This window comes from Lepisma saccharinum, chromosome 14, assembly GCF_977018435.1.
Source record: "Lepisma saccharinum chromosome 14, izLepSacc3.1, whole genome shotgun sequence".
Lineage (NCBI taxonomy): Eukaryota > Metazoa > Arthropoda > Insecta > Zygentoma > Lepismatidae > Lepisma > Lepisma saccharinum.
The window spans coordinates 15,174,741-15,192,411 of record NC_139242.1 but is presented as its reverse complement, the minus strand read 5'-3'; the positions used below and the strand labels follow the sequence as shown (position 1 = coordinate 15,192,411).

Below are 17,671 nucleotides of genomic sequence, written 5' to 3'. Positions count from 1 at the left end.
AGGCACGTGTCCAGGAATTCCTTTCGGGGGGGAGGGGCCGAACACCATCCTCTTAAGGGGTATAGATAGAACCTCACATTTGTATTTTTAAGGCCAGTGGTGGCGACTGGGTTCCAATTAGCGCTGCCATTTTATTGAGAACGTGAAATCTGAACATTTTTTACCACTCGAAACCTCTGTTTCCATGCATTATCATTGCGTACCGGAACCATCTCAGTATGTGTGTTTGTCCATTTCTTCTCATCAGGCATCAAAACATCTATGGTGTCTTTGAGTGTTTTTACGAAGCTGTTACACATGGACAATCAACTCGACAACGCAAGGTTCAAACTGTGGGCTGCGAAGTGGACGCAGAAGCTCTTGCATATTTCTCACTCTCTAGAGTCTGAATACCATTAATGTGTCTTGTTCTTCCATGTTTGCGGCTCTTACAAAAGCCGAAACCCACCAAATTGTTCATATTCAGGCCTAAGCACTTGCAAGTGTTCAAAATTGTGTCACAGCAGTTTTGTCATGTATAGGCACGAAACAAAGGAAGTCTTCTCGAATACAGCTGGATCGCGAAACAGTTAATGCACAGTGAAAACCCTTCCGTTCCCAACACATCTAATGTCTCGTCTTCCAATATGATCAAATGCTTACTCATTTATCTCCGGTGACGTGCCCAAGTGAGGTTTGGTGGGGCTATAACCCCATTTGACCAAGCATTCCTTAAAAAATAATAATAATAATAATAAAATGAACGCCAAAGACAGGAAAAGATGGCGAAATGAGGACTGACCACCAAAAATAGTATGCATAACCCCTTTCCCTTCCAAAAATCCTGGGCACGCCACTCTTTATCTCGGACACATTTTTTAAAAATTAACTCGCCAGAAGTTTTTATCATTTCGTATTGGAGACTTAAGTAAGATGCGTTCTTCCTGCAGGTTTGGATATTATCCTTTAGGGTGCTGTCGCCTGCCTTCGCACTTAACCTTAACAAAGCCCTAATTTTCCATCCTTGTGTCTTGGACCTTGAAGGAAGGTTTCAGACCGAAGGGACACGCGATACATGTAGTTTGGAATGAGCCTATCAACAGCAACGTTTCACACCGTAGGACACAAAAGGCCGCGCAAACCTACGTTCGACTTGTGAAATCCTCAGGCGACACGGTATGAAATCGTCCTTAGTAGGCCACTGTCATCGTCACCTCGATGCGGCAGCTCGTGTTGATTACAGAAGTAAAATGTCTTCTCAACCGGTGGGAATGCCCATCAGTTTTCTTCTTTCTCCTTTATTTTCTGTGCTTGTTCTTTATACAGGAACATCTTACGATTAGACATAAACAGGACATGTACTATGTATGCATTTTAGCGAAAAATCAGTCGAAGTCAAGGGTGGCTCGGTGGCGCAGTTGGTAGAGCAATGGCACGGTATACCAGAGCCCTGATTCGGGTCCTGGTAGAGTCTGCAATTTCCGCCTAAAATGTCTACATATGCAACATCGTATTGCTTTCTCTTCTCGACATTCATAAAATTTTCTGCTCTCTCTTTATTCTAGTTAAGTGTGTGTGTCAAATCCAGTAGGCTTAAACAAAAGTATTTTTTATGCCATGGAATTCTCGGACTGCATACACGAAATTTGGTTTGGGCACAACTAAATCATTATTCAAAAATTTGATTTTCAGTTGATCTGTGCAGCTTATTTCTTTTTTTAATAAACCGCTCCAATACTCAGTACTGCTGAAATATTCACTTTAGAGAGATATATATCTTCGATCTCTTTGGCCCTTGACCTGAACTAACACAACACTGAGGCTCCGGAAGTTCCGCTGTCGTCAAATTCTTCAGCTTTGGACCTGAATTGGAAGTAGTAGTAGACTTCGTTACTTTACGGTATTTAGTCCTTTTCATTTCGAATCAATAGATCTTATAAAGCAACCAATGAGCACTGACTGATCACTAATCGACTGTATGAACTGTCACACTTACCTCTGAAGTCTCATTAACCGATTCTTTGTACAGATCAACCGGGAAATTTAATCCACGTATTTATATCCTTATTAAATAATAGAACATTCCGCAAATAAAACTTTTCGTTAATATTGCCAGTAGTTTGACTCCTTCTCTTATTCAAGAATATTCCCTCTCGCGCTTTCCAGAGATTAGAAATTACAACGAATAGTCCTACTTGTGTCGCTACCTTTGTTATGCAGCTTCCAAATGCTGACGAGTCTTTACGTAGTGCTCAAGTTCGCTGCGACAACACCGAAAACGCAAGTAAAGTTTACGTGCCATATTATCAACAACAGGGTTATAGAACATTCTTCGTCTTGTCTTGATAATTATTTCTCTCCTTGAATAATCGTCACATTATTCAAGAAGACGAGAACCTTATTTTATGTAGCGTAAAGTGAAAAATTTCCTGAGGGGGCCTCCAGCCCCCGATCTCCACCTTGGATACATGATAGTAACAAAAACAAGGTTATAGAACATTCTCCGTCTTGTCTCGATAATTATTTCTCTCAAATTATCATCACATTATTCAAGAAGCGAAAACCCTAATTTTATCTAGCGTAAAGAGAAAAAATTCCTGAAGGGGTGCTCGAGCCCCTCTGATCCCCGCCTTGGATACGTGCTATTAACAATAACACTGTTATAGAACATTCTCTGTCTTGCCTCGATAATTATTTCTCTCCTTAAATTATTGTCACATTATTCAAGAAGCCAAAAATCTAATTATATCTAGTGCAAACTGAAAAAAAAAACTTGGAGGGGAGTCAAACCCCCTGTACCCCACCTTGGATACGTGCTATTATCAATAACAGAGTTACAGAACATTCTCCGTCTTGGCGCGATAATTATTTCTCTCCTTAAATTATCGTCACATTATTTTATTCCACACCACAAGAAACCAAAAACCTTATTTTATCTAGTGTAAAGCGAAAACTTTCGGGGATGGCTCGAGCCCCCTAAACACAGAGAGATAGAGAGAGAGAGGGGGAAAGGGAGATCCTGGGAGAGAGAAAGAATGCATGAAATAGAAGAAATTATAGAAACAGAGAGGGAATGGAAGGAATGACGAGGAAATAATGTGTGTGTGAGAGAGTGAAAAAAGAGTCCCCGCAGTCATTGGCTACCGAAGCACAGAATACCTGAAGATACTGTATTTCATCTACCCGTGTCAGACTATATTCCTTGCGTGTCAGAGGCGAAGATATATAGTGTACAAGCAATGCAATGCAATCACTGCTTGCGCTATTCGAATATCATTTAATGTACTTAATGTTTTAACCGTATTTAGTTTCCATCGCACTCGATTTCGCGAAAAATTACGGCCGCAAACTCCCTCAGCAGCTCTGTAGCAAGCACCAGCCTCAATGCTTGCGGCCGCTCTTCGGGAGAATAACGCACCCGAAGGAGTCACATGGCGAAGCTTGAAATTCGGGTGGAACCCGTCCACAACGCTTCTACAAAATGCTCTGCTTCCTGAGCTTTTCTGTACATAGCACAGCTCAACAGATGTATATACATTGGCAGCAAAAACTAGTAACGAATATTTGTCTTCATGAACACGTAAACAAGATCGCGAATATAATAAAATAACTAAAAGAAGTTATTATCACTGTTCTAAATTCCATATATATCATATTATATTACAAATTATTTTAGACTTCGCGAAATGTAAAACGCGTAAAAAATTGACATTGGGAGTTGGGGCGAGATGGCAAAGGGTGAGCCGAGCGTTTGTGTTTCCAGGAAGTGGAAAGTGCACCCACGTGAAGAGTTTTCCCAGGGAGGGAAGGAAGATTCGAAGGACCTTGGTCTACACCCTGCGTCCAGCTTGGTCCAGCTCAAATTTCAGAAGCGTTTTTTTTTTATTCCAGTGTTTGCAACTGCCAAATTACTTACACAGTCATTCAAGTGAGCTGTTTTTCAAATTTTACAACTACATTAAAAAATTGACGGCTTTTGAATAGAACTTGGGGTGAAAATAAAGATATCTGAAAAAGAACTATCTACTGATATTTGTACACAGCACACAATTAAATCGTATACATTGTGCACATTATGAACAGAATAACATGTTTTAAGTTTTATTGTTGTTGTTGAGTTCGTGTTTTAAAGTCCACTATATGCACAATAAGGGTAATCGGACTGGACCTACAGTTTAAAGAGGGTACTAATAAATAAAAAGAAATTCCATACACATTTAGTCGTATGAGTAAAGTTCGCAATGTAAGGCGTTTACTACAGGCGCGGCTCGTGCATTATTTTCCTGGGGGTTCACCGAAGTCATATGACACATATTCATTTTCCGCAAATAGACATTCTTCAGGAAACAAAGGGAGGGGGGGGGGCTTAAAAGATTGGTACATAATTTTTTCATAGAATGAGGTTTCATAGTAGAGGTGTGCGTATAAATTTAGGACTAAAACTAAGTACAATAAATTGTGCATCTATGAAAGAAATTTCGGGATTTATGGGCATCATGGACGTCCTCAGGATTTGTTCCAGGGATGGGAAGCAAGATCATTTTTTTCTAGGGGGGACAAACGAGGCACATTTTTCCTTGTAATAGTACTGTTCTCTCAAAAAAACACTCCTTCAGTCCCTGCAACGTCTTTATAATAATCAACATAAATTACTGTGACTGAAATGAAATTATATGTGTGTAATAAATAGTTTTAGGTTGACATTAATTTTCCAGGCGGGTGTGGCCCCTTTTCCCCTTCCGGACGTCCATGCCTGCAATTATAAAACGACTAATCACAATGGTCCTACAATTATTAAAGGGAAATGGCAACCAATGGCATATGCGTACTAGAAACCTGAGAACCTTTCATTGGAATATTACAGCTTCTTTTTTTTATCTTCAAATTTGGAGTTGGTCGACCAGCTCACGCTTTATCTCTAATTTTCTTTCAACAGACGAGAGGGTATGTTTCCGTTAATGGAATGCATTTTAGCGGTCATTTCTTACCTGCGCAGACAGCAACACCTACACTGCATCAAATGACGTAACATCCTTTGGAGCATCAATATTTTGCAACAACTATCCAAGAACTTCGAAAACTTACAAACTTGAAACATTGACACCGACAGGGTTTGTCACGTCTTCCTTTCTTGTCTAAGATCGCGCCATTCTTTTACTTTCACATATCCGAAGTGTTTCCATCTTTAAGGAAAAAGTCTGAATGCATGCACGAGTTATTTTAGTAATGTATTTCTTTTATTTTAATTCATCGTGTCTAATTCCAGCTTTCATTCATTTCTACTCATCCTTCTCTGCCACAATTTTGCAATTATGCCAAGAAGTTCGGTACAAAAATGATTCAACAGAGAAGATTGAATATGTAACGAATGCGCTTCAAACTTGAACCTCACAGGGCAACACTGGAAGGGAGGAACTCGCAGCGAGGACGGTGCCTTCTGGCTTCTGCTGCAGCTTCTGAGAGAGCACGAACTGCGCATGACCGTTGGTTGAAGATCGAGGTTCCTCAGTATCCTTTGCCATATATTTTGTCCATATAGCTACCCCGAGCTTCTGCCTGGGGGTTCAGCTGAGGGTCTGCACGAGGGCGGCCGACTCGCGGTTTCTCTTTCTCAGCAAAAGAATTTGCCGTGTTACGGACACAAATACATGACTTCTTGTGGAGAAATTTTAGCGAAAAATTGTCAAAAGGTAAAGACATTGTTTTTTGTCCATTCTCGAGGTAAATGCCGTATATTACTGGGGGTTCACTGATCCTGTGCGCTATAAGGCCAACCGCGCCTGGTTTACTACCATATGGATAACGTTACCTGGAATTTTGAAAGTATATCCAGCGAACGGGCCAATGAGGCTATAAACCTTGAATACCTTCCCCCTTCGGCATGCCATTGTAGTACTACATGTTTTGTTGCACTGAAACATCGCTTGCCTCCTTCGTAAGACTACGCTTCGCTACTGACCCGTCTGTGCCTACCAAACACAATTGCCTGACCAAACCACTCATTCAAATGAGTTTTCTCATGCTCTTCCACACATTATGTCATGAATTGGGAAAAAATAGATTTTGAAATAGAATGTCCATGTAAAGTAGATATACAATAACAAAAGAAGGGCGTTACTATGAATGGACAACGTTGCTGTTACGTTTAGGCCGGCTCGTGACATAGATGCAGTGCGTCGTATACCGACTAATGCTGTGCGTCAGACATGAACTGTCATCGCTATGCGCCAGACCTGATTTTTATAAATTATCGTTAGTCGTTTGTCACATTTCACGTGTTCACCGATAATCTGTATCATCGTCCAAGATAAATTAGCATGCATAATCCATTGCATTATGTAAGTTGTGTATTCCTGTTCTGTAGATTTATTTGTGAATTATACACATTTGTAACTGATCTCTCTTGAGTTGAATTCTTACCTTCCTACTCTGTTACACCGATGAACCCTAACTGAACACAGTGCTAAAATTCCAGTTTCAAAATTATCACATTTTTCATTATATACTTTCATTTTATTTTCGCGAAATTTCCCTATTGTATTTTGGCGGAGTGGGTTAGCAGGTTATCCTGATTTCAGGTGACTCTGGCGCACCTTTGACTTCTCCCCCGTTTAGGATGCACAAGTTTATAACAACACAAAGAAGCATGTTTCGTCCTGGCAAATAAATTCGCCACTTCTGAGTTTATTAAGATAACGCAAGTACTGAAAATGTAGCGAAAGCACCGAAAAAGTGCCGAGATACTTGTGTTACGTTACTCCTGAAGTTATGTGTAACAATAACATCTTTACAAAATAAATCGTGGAAGTAGTCTCTCTCGGAATCAGCTTTCCAAGAACACGACGAGGGGTGCACACATTTCTTCCTTCTTGGTTTTTTTTTGGCCTAGGACTTCCTGCTCTGTGAAGCATGACTGCCACAAAACATCCCTTGTCCTTGGAGGAAGGTGCAAGGGCGCTGAATGGTTGGCTGCTGCTCCAACGACTTCGGTTTTTGCAAAAGGTGAGAACAGAGCGACATGAATGGAGGAGGGTCGAGTTCTAAAGGCGTCACCAGTCGCAGGCATTTGAAAGACTGTGTTCTTCCTTCCCAGTGAAGCCGCTTAGCAACAGGGTCTATTTCATATTCCCACCAAAAACTGCTCAGGTATTATTAAGTAGGTTCTTTAAGGACCAATACTCTCTTTCCACACGGTTATCTTTTATCTTGCCACCGAAAGTTTCGGATTTGAGTCTTGGATTGGTTGATTGTAATTTCGGTAATTTCATTCTCTTCGTCGCAATTAGCTGATAGGCAGAAAAACGACGCAAAATAAGAAAAATAAACGCTTCTGTTCTGATTCAAATTATCACCGTGGCGCTAGTGTCGCTGTCATTCACTATTGGTCTTGGAGGGTCTCACTTGTAGCACAGCGTATTGAGCTCCTCGTCTACTGACGTCAGAGCAGATTATTATTATTTTATTTTTAGTTCATGCAAGTTAGGTGCAGGGATCTTAGGATAAGATACACGATAAATACACTGCAAATTTACGGGGCTTCACCAAAGAGGTATTGTCTATGCTAAGAGTCCTAAATCTAACATGGCTAATAACGTGAATATTTATTGTGACGTCATTAGACGAAGGTGCTCATTACGGTGTGCGACAAGTGAGACCCGGCATTGGATCTGAGGTACAGGATTTGTTTCCAGTCGTCTGCATAACGTGATGCGTGGTAAAGGACATTTTCCCGAATAGAGGAAACGGAATTTTCGGAATGTTCTCGTCTGTTGCGAATCTAATGTGAACTAAGGAAGTGTTGAAAAGTTGGAATCATAATTCGTGCACACTTCTTACTTACGACTGTGAACAGAAAAAAAAAATCAGTCATAGTAAATGCATATTTACCGTTGTGGTGCTGCAATTGACACAGGCTTCTCGCTCCAACTTGAAAACGTGCTGTTCTGGCACACCTACAATCATCGGACGATGTTCTTCAGCTGTCAAAAACAATGCCTCTTTCAGAATCCCCTCTCTGTATAGGCCTTCCTTTACTTTCTAAAGTGCAGGCAGATCGTTGGCCTGGTTGTGTGTTTCGAATCGTACCTATTCTAAAGCGCATTCTTCTGCCTAAATGATCAACAAGAGTCACGCAGTAGGAACAGTCCTCGGGCGGGATGAGTCATGCCGTGCAAGCCACAAGGATAAAGTCAAAAGTCAGTGCCAAACCTCCAGCCGAGTGGAATAAGGACAACTTCTTCGGAAACCTGATCGCTTTCTCCCTGGGCCACGAAGTCTGGATGCTGTCTGCTGTCACAGATTTTACCTAACCTAAGTTGCTCACATAAGCTCGTGCGCATTGGCGTGCACAAGATTTTCGAAAAGGGGGTTAGGTATACTTGCTTTAGTAGTCAGTCCACATTTTGCTACCTTTTCCTCCCTTTGACGTTCTATTTTTTAGGAATACTGAACCAGAGGGGGTTATGACTCCCACCAACTCTCTTTGGGCACGCCACTGCTCGTGCGTTACTAGCGCGGTCACAATTCGAGAAATTAAAGCAGCCACCTTTTCTTGGACAAACAACCAAGCCAATACTGCCTTCAAAAACAAACGGCACACACCTTTTTCTCCAACTACACATGAAAATTTCAACGATAGAAACAGTGGCGGCGATTAGGAGGGGCTTGGGGAGGCTGTTGCCCCCCACTTTTTGCCACTTTTGCCCCCACACTATGCTCAACCTTATCCAACAAGGTAAAGTAAACTGTTCTTGACCCCCACCCCTCGTTTTGGTACCTTGCCCCCCTACTTTTGGAACCCAATAGCCGCCACTGGTTAGAACGTATTGATACATTAATACTGCCTCATCTATTAACACTTTTATACTGTATTTGTGTCATTTCTTTCAACACGTTATTCAAGAAGCATATTCTTGCAGTGATCAAGACACAATTTCAATCCAATATTTATTCTCACCGCCGCGATTACCGATTAAAAAATACAAAAGGTAGACAGCCTTATTTTAGACTAATTCATTCATATTTTTGAGTTTCTGTTTCAAGTCCACTTTATCCTCCGCAGGGTATCGAACCCGGGACCCCTTGATTACAAGGCTACGACATTAGAATCAAGAACCAGTGTGCGAAATAACCGAGTAAGGGGGGGAAGGTTCCTTCCTACAAACAATTTTATCCCCGGTAAAAGAAAATTATTTTTATACTTGGCAGGGATGCCGTTGTTTGAAAAAGTTCATCCCGAGGAAGCGTTTCCAAAAGGGGGATCAGGTTAACTTTTAAGAAGAGGAGTTTTTTTTTATGAAAATAGCGTGCCGATGGCTTACCCGCAAGGCTTTTTCCTGGGTTTTGCTGTTGGGAATTCTTGATCCCCTGTCAAAGAAAATGGAATTGAAAGCATTTCATACCATTCATAACTATGTAAGAAACGGAACTGAAAATTCATTCGTGTCCATTAAGGGAGAATTCACACCGAAGAGACACGCGACACAAGAGCTTCACACCGAAGAGACACGCGACACAAGAGCTTCACACCGAAGAGACAAGATGCACGCGACACGCTGCAAGCGACACTGGTTTATTTGCTCAGTTTGCATGATGGTACCGATATAATATATAATATAGTCACCCGTAAAAAAAAAAACGTAACAAGAGACATTGTTACATGTAAATTGCGTTGTAAAATTTGTGCAAGTTATTGAAACTTGGGAGAGGCATGTTGTGCATCAGAAAAGTTAGAATTGGGCCTCCACCATGGCGCAGTGGTAGCGTCATTGCCTTGTAATCGAGGGGTCCTAGGTTCGATACCCGGTGGAGGCACGAGTGGTTCGGATCCCACTTTAAACTGTAGGTCCAGTCCCGATTAGCCTCACTGTGCATAAAGTGGACTTAAAACAGCAACTCAAACCAAACCAGAAAAGTTTGAAATAATATACACACTGAAGCGACACGCTGCACGGTTTTGAGAAAACGCCACAGTCCGAGCGACACGCGACACGTGCATCTTACCGTGTCTCTCCGGTTCGAAAGGTTGCATTGATTACTGAGTGTGGGCTTCCAAGGACAAGTGTCGCGTGTTTCTTCGGTGTGAATTCTCCCTAATGGTCCTGCCATCAGAGATTTCGCCTGCCGAGAAGTATGCAGCCTTGTGGATTAAAGAAGGACACCATTCTGCAACTGACCCACCCCACCGAGACCATGGCATAGAGCTAATATTTTACATGTATTAAAGTGTTCACAAGTAGGTGGGTTAAATGATTATTCCATTTGAACTTCTCCAAGTTTTCGGTTTTACTATTATAGGGACGGCCTAGGATCCGGCGCGGAGACCGCCTTTATGGCAGTGACCCTCTGTTGCCTCCTTTACCTACGAAGAAACTCGCGCCCAAACAACCAATGGACTGGCTAAGCGTGACGTCACCAGAGCCAGTGTCCCGGATGCATGTTTCCAAACAAACTTCCACGTGGCGAAGCCCCTATGCTTCGGCATAGCAAACGGATCGCGAAGGCGCAACTTTTATTACAGTGACAGCAGTTAAGAAACAGAAAGATCGTGTGCATCATAATCAATGTAAAGACTAGATTCTGGAGAATACCTGGATATTTTACTCTTTCCTCACGGATAAGGGGTTAGTGAAGAAATAACGTAAGAAAATCGGATAGTTTTTCAAGAAACATGTTAATAATTTACTACAGGAACGTCGATATAGTTAGTCTTTACACTGATATACGATAGAAATCAGTATTTGTTTCCTAACTGCTGTCACAGTAACAAACAATACCATTCTGCGTTCAGTTTTCACCACGTAAGCGCTAAAAGCGCCTATGTTACGAACAGTGACGGCGCCAGCCTAAAATAAGTGGGGGGGGGGGCTACAGATTTCGAAGTCAAATTCTCGGGGAGCTAACTAATATCGGCTATAACGTAATAGTTTACTTGTGTGTAATTTTACCAGTGACATATTTCAGTCAAACACTGAGATGCTATGTTGCATGCTAGATGTGTTTCAAAGATTGATTATTCTGCAGGGAATCAAGTTTGGCAACTATAGGGGTTCTGCAAAAATTGTTTTCTAACCTTAAAAAATATAATTATTTAACAGGACTGCGAGTAATAAAGTTGCCCAAGCGTGCTGATCTTCGCACCTTATTGCAATGATTACTTGATTAGATTTGTATTAAGGTTCATTATATGCACATGGCTAGTCAGGACGAAAGCTACTGCTTCTAGTGGAACTGAATTATTTTTGAAGTCCACTTTATGCACAGATAGGTTAATCGGGACTGGGCCTACAGTTTACAGTGGAATCCGAACTACTTAATGAAATGTTACCTCCACCAGGGATCGTACCTAGGACCCCTTGATATCGACGCAGCAATTTTATTGCTAAGACTATAGGGGCTGGGAGCCCAAATTTAATCTTTCCAATGCATAGCATTTAGGAATTAGGTAGTTTGTGTACTCTTTGATTCTTCAACTTCGTATTTCTCATTCTCGAATATTTGCAGCGATAAGGATAGAAAGGCTTGTGTTGCTGGAGTCATAAACCTTCGGGTTTAAGAATGCTGCAGAGTTAGTTAAGAATAGATATAATATTGAGACCAATAAGAGAACTTCGCTCACACTCAATTGTCAGTACTCCAATGACCAATGATAAACTGTCGGAGTGTTTAGCACATCGCGCTGTGACGCCAAGGGTACCGGGTTCGAATCCCGCTCGAGCTTGGTTGTTTGTGAATGTCCATTCATCACTTTCATCATTTCATCACTCATCCCCATCTTCGCAAATTAGCCAAGAGGCACAAAACGCGAAGTAAAATAAGTTAAATCATTCAAACATTCAATCAAATCCAATGAGAAACTTTCAAACCGATATTGAACGTTGCCCTAGTTATAAAAAATCATTTTTCACACCTGTTAGACCTATACCGAAATATAGTGATAGGATTTACAGAGGAGCCGGCCCCGTGGTGCAGTGGTTAGCACATCGTGCTACGATGCCAGGGGTCCCAGGTTCGAATCCCGGCCTGGACATGGATGTTTGTGAGTGTCCATTCATCAATTTCAACTCATCCCCATCTTCGCAAATTAGCAAAAAGTAAAATACTATATATACAGTTAGCTGTATATACCATCAACAATCAAAGAACAATTTCACAGCCACTGAATACGTCCACCTACCAGGCAGGCAGCAGACTCCGTAGCAAGGTTGGCGACTCATGATTGGTCAATTACTTAGTATCAAATTATCAGTGGCCCCTTGATTTTAGAACACATCGTAATAAAGTAATTGCGATCTAACCGAACAAAAAATGTATTGAACAATGGAAGTTTTATAGTGGAAATTGTAAACTTTACTTTATAAAGTTTCAGTCGTAATGCGCCTACCGTGTTACAAAAATCTAGGGGGCTACAGGGAGGGCTGAGACCTAGTTTGGGGTGACTTCAGCCCCCTAGCCCCCCTGTAGCGCCGTCCCTGGTTACGAAGGCTTCAATTTTTCACGTGTTTCCTAAAAAAAAAAATACTCAATTTTCTTACGTTATTTCTTAATGGCACGATTGTTATTTGGGTTGCATATAGACCAGTCACTATATTGTAACATGTCTTATACTTTTGTTCATCTTCTCATTTCAGTACTGTATAGTTTGGCGCATACTGTATATGCCGGGAACCTATGGAGCAAGGTCGCGCGTAACGGCAAGCGAATGGGCGGAGCGAAGCAGTACGCGCTGCTGCAAAAGCTTTCCCCTTCCGCGTAATCCCGTTCTCTCTCGTCTGTTCATTGGTCGAGTATTTTCGACTCACTACTTGCTCAGAGACTTGTTATCGATCGGTCGCTCAAGAGATTCCTCGGAGTATAGATCTTGCAAGTGCAGATAAATCACAAGAAAACACTTCGCCGAAGTTAACGGTGGAACGCAGAATATGGGCTCAGCCATATTGTGATACCACGTAGCAGTAAACACTTTCGCCTGTCGTGCGAGCCGTCAAAGGTTCGATACTCAGCTTAAAAAGAAGCAGTGTTGGACCCCTATCGTGACAACAATTTGGGAGAGGCATCGGTTTAGAAAACCAGATAACACTGACGATGGCATTCGACCACGCGTTATCCAAAGATTTAGAACTTGAAGAATATACAGGGTGAGTCAGCATCTTCGTAACGGGCAAATATTTTCAAAATTGATAATAAACTGAACAAACTATCACAGCGCCATCTTCCAAAAACCACATAGAGAGAGTTGATGGATGCTGTTCGGAGCAATGAGGTGCCCCCTAGGAGGGTACCCGGGTGTTTAGGGAACCATACATGAACGAACATCTGCTCTCAGGTTATTATTCAACACATCAAGTATATAAAAGTAAGTTGATTCTTTTTAGAATTCGCTAATATCATTTCGATACTCTTAACGAAAATAAATTGATGGCCAAATCAGGTAGACAAAAATAAAGGGAATTAAAAAGCCAGAATAAAGGTATCTTCAGCAATGTAGGAAATCATATGCTAAAATAGAAAATTCACCGATTTTTCACGTAAGGTAAAATAACGGTAAAATACAATTTTGGAATTGATCGTGCGAGAGGTACCGTAGATCATGCAATGACGTAAAGTTAATGTCAAAGTTATGTTCAAATAGGCTAATCGAGACTGAACACTCGATTCGATCCACTGATACGCAACAACACAGCGACCAACGCTTGGAAGCCTAATTTAATAAATTATGTAAATTTAATTATTTTTTTTAATTACTACGCTAAAACCGCTCGAATATTGAAGTTTTTTTTGCGAAACACAAAAGTAGGGATTTTGGTTGAGCAACGGAAGAATAATAGATTTGTCAAAAACCAAAGGTAAAGTGTCACTTACATTGTTTATCATTAAGCAATTGTTAAAATATCTATGTATTCACCAGAATCTAATCTTTGTACTGATGTGCGACACATCTCACTATTTCGCTTGCTAACAGCTGTCACTGTAACAAAAGCTCTCTCTCTCCGATACGTTTTCAATGCGAAAGGATAGGAGCACGTGGATTGAAGGTTTGTTTGGAAACATACATCCGGAACACTGGCTCTGGTGACGTCACCGCTTAACCAGTCCATTAGGCCTATTTCTTGGTCAAGAAGCGGCAACAACAAAATCCCTCCTCCCCGAAAGTCAGCAGGGAAACAGGATTTTGTCAAAATAACCGTTCTGAATGGACACCGGTTGGTACGACGGCCGGAGAGTAGTTTGATAGCTCTTTTTGTGTACGAGTGTTGGTTTTTTTCGTATAATGCAAATATACTAAGCTTAGTGATTAGATCTACGCCATCGGAGAGGCCCTGAAAACTGTGTTTTCTGCAACATTCATTACTGGCTACAGCAGCTGCAGTACAATGCAACAACCAATGAATGCATTTCATTCGAAAAGCAGGTTAAATCTTCGCTTCCGGCACCACTGTATTAAAATGCGATTCACGTTTGCCACCACATAAGGTCAGGTAAACAAGCCTCTATTCGCAACTTGTTTGTCCTGCGAGGTAAATGTTACGCTTCAAAGTATACAGATCAGTTACCAAGTGATTCACTTAGGCCTAATCTCGAATCAAACAAAACAAAAAGCAAATCACGGTTCATGAATATCATCTGACTTTTATCGCGAATTGTAGCATCATATAAACAGCGAATTTCATGAACATGGATACACTTTTCATTGTTTTTATATATCCACCCTGACAAAAACTATTACATCTGGACAAGCTAGTGCACTTTGCCCGAACAAAACAAACCGACCTCCATGGTGGTCAGCACAGCGCGCCACGACGGCAGGGGTTCCGGGTTCGAATCCCGATTTTGGCATGGGTGTTCTTTGTAAGTGTCCCTTCATCAATTTCATCCTATTATCACTCGTCCTCATCGTCGCGATTAGACACAAGTGAAATAAAAGCGACATTAAAAAACCTAATTCAATCAACCGAACAAAAACTATGAGTACGCAAAACGTGCTGGGATATGATCTGCAAGTGGCCCTGAACTTACCCAGGATATTCCAGAAATTTCAGTTCTCCGGACTAAATTACGCGCAGATGCATATTGCGAGGCGCTATGGAATTGCGTACTTCTTCCAGAACATGAAATGTCAAGGGAATATGTTCAAGGTTGAATGAGGTTTTACCACATTAAAAAGGAAGGAGTGAAAAATCATATGGATGGGGTTAAAAACGATTTTCGAAATATTTTGTTAAAGCTTTTGCATTACATAGCTGTCGTGTATGAAGGAAAGAGGTTAACTTTTGCACACACCTAGGTTTATCACAGAATAAATATCATCAAGAAAAGATTCATAATAACAACGATTTTACTGACCAATTTCCAGGTTGTCTGAACTTACATTTTTATACATAAATAACTTTACAAACAATTGAATGTTGATATCCAAATATGGTTAGCACAATTCAGACATTATCCATACGTAATAGCATTTCAATTTTCCCCTTTATTGGAGGCCAAGATAAACGAGGGGTCTCCCTTGTCGCACACGGTATTGAACACCGTCGTCAACGTGAAATGCCTTCGTAGGGTAGCTCTGCTAGTTCTCTTACCGTAAATACACTACAGTTTTTCGGTGCTTGACAAAAATGCATTATTTATTCTAAGAGCTGTAAATCTAACAACGAGATCATTTATCATGATGTCAGGAGACAACGGTGTCCGATAAGGAAGACCCATAAACGAGTGCGGAAACAACTCACCGCTCCCTTTTCTCGTCCACTTTTCTGCGTTTTCTTTTTTGAGGAATGGCTGAATGATTTGGTTTACTTCGCTTTTCTGAAACTCTTGGCCAATCGCGACGACGAGGATGGTATAATGAAATTGAAGGAGGGACAATCACAAAGAACACCCATGTCCACGCCAGGATTCGAACCCGGGAGGTCGACTTTTTTTAAAAGAAAGGAGTCGTGCTGATGCTGGAGAAGAGAATGCCCCAGAGGGGGTGGGCAGCTACATTTAATACACGCCTAAATACCAAAAATGTACATTTGGACAAAATGTGCATATATTTCCTTATTTTTTCTTGTCTTCTGGGAGACTTACTGGTCAAGGGGGACCCGCCTTTACCTTAAGACCCAGTGGTGTATGTTATCTGTTTTACCGCCGGCAAACCAACTTTTGTCATATGCATAGAAACAGCCGGAAAATTTGAACTTGTCGGACTTTTACTTGCATGCCTACATTGGAGTTTTATTTCTATTACATTTAATTAATACACTGAATAAGAATTGTTGCAGTAAACCAGGTCAAATTTTCAGAATAGATACTGTTAAGAAATAACCTAACTTAACCTCACTTCCACGTAGTACACATCGATAACTCCTTCTTGCAGACCAACGAGTCTCTTGGGCCTACGGCCAGGATAATCATCTGCAGGACTGTGTGCATGTTATCCTGTGTTTGTCCTTGTGTGTGCTGAATGCTCCCTTACAGCCTCAGCTATTAAACTAAGTAAGGATAGTTTCGTCCTCACAGATAGTGTAATTTTAGTTCTTCTTTAGTAGTGAATGAATGAATTAGTTTTTTTAAAAAAAAGTAGCCTATGTGCTGAAGTATCCATAATATAAAAATCAATCAATCAATCATAATATAATGTAAACATCAAACGCGAAAGTTGTGACGCGGGTCAACATGCAGATGGTGCGAAGTACACGTACTTTCAACGTCTTGTAGGGCTTGCCTCCTGCAGATTAGCCCTTGGAGTGTACTTGGAGAAGGGTTTATCAAGGGGGCCCCCCTCCCCTCCCCCCATTAGGCGCGCACGGAAGTGGCCTACTCAGGAAGTGGGCGCAGCATCCCAAATCTCTGGTCGGCGATCGTAACCTAGGAAGTCATCGGCGGTGAAAGTCTGCATCCTCAAAGCGATTCTTACATCTGATCTACGTCTTACCTGCGAGCGCCGCTAACAGAAGCGAGGTGACGTCCAACTAACAACACAACGTTCACCACATGTCGGCAGAGCACACTGGATCCTCACTCGCGCACCTTGAATGAATTGTCTCCGATCGAACGAGGCTTACTGGCGCAACAGAGCTCTCGGCTCCTTCACTTCATTTGGCAACTCCTTCGCCCGGTATGGATCATGCTGCGACGTTGCCGCGTCTACACTCCCCCATGCGACGTCATAGCACGGAGGGCAGAACAACTTGTTTTTACTTATGGCCACTGACCTGGACCGATGTGTCCGTTCGGTCTTGCCGTCGCACGACACGCACCCCCTTCCCTTGGAGTTTTTACGTGTCTTACGGACGAATCGGTTCTTCTCTCCTGCTGATGACGTCATCCAAAGAGGCCCGACTCGTACGCAGACACAGGGTGTCTGAATTGGGCTGCTCCGAGGGGGAGGAACTCTGTGATAATGCATCCATTGTGTTTTATTCTCTCCTTACTACCAAGCCGGGCAGCCTTTCGCAGCCGCGCAGCTCTCCTCGGGGATTATGTGCCTGCCTGTTTGAAGCGGCACTTCCTTGTTTCAGCAGAACCTCGTTTTGCACCTGTAGCAATCATTTGTTGCGAAATGTAAAGTAATGGTTCCGTCTTCGGCCTGCTTTTTCCTTCTCCAAGTTTCTCTGGCAGTGGTCAAAGCCAGCATAAAGACCGAATCACACGGAACTGGATCTTCCAGTATGACAGGTGCGGCGCCAGTGGGGTAGGAGGGGTGCTT

The 17,671-nt window shown here is 41.9% G+C and overlaps 1 protein-coding gene across 1 annotated transcript in view; it reads right to left on the bottom strand.

Annotated features, from left to right (window-relative positions):
• The window catches only part of LOC145998696 (uncharacterized), a 149,989-nt gene extending 132,911 nt beyond the window's left edge, over window positions 1–17,078 (bottom strand). The window contains exon 1 of the mRNA XM_083135174.1: window positions 16,898–17,078. The gene's annotated coding sequence lies outside the window, so the exon portion shown is untranslated. The remainder of the gene's footprint in view (window positions 1–16,897) is intronic.
• Window positions 17,079–17,671: the final 593 nt, after the last annotated feature.